Here is a 286-nt window from a genome sequence, read left to right as displayed (position 1 = left end):
GAACCTCTCATCTGATGAAACGTCACTCTTTCAGTGCTATTCTCTTCCTGACTCCTTTCTCATGCTCTTCCCTACCTTTTTTTGCAGCCCACCTGTGGTTGCCCTCGACATCATGGAACAAAAGCAACAGCCCTGGCTGGAAGCTATTTCCCTTTTTCCACCTCCCTGGAAGCTGCCCTCCAAACCCACTACTCTCAGTGGCACTAGAGGTGCAAAGAGAAAGGGAGAGAGTGGGTCTTGAATTCACAGCAGCAGTGACACAGTGAGAACATGTAGGCTTTGCTGA

Source organism: Sturnus vulgaris, chromosome 4 (genome assembly GCF_052056855.1).
Source record: "Sturnus vulgaris isolate bStuVul1 chromosome 4, bStuVul1.hap1, whole genome shotgun sequence".
Taxonomy (NCBI): domain Eukaryota; kingdom Metazoa; phylum Chordata; class Aves; order Passeriformes; family Sturnidae; genus Sturnus; species Sturnus vulgaris.
This window is presented reverse-complemented; position numbering follows the sequence as displayed.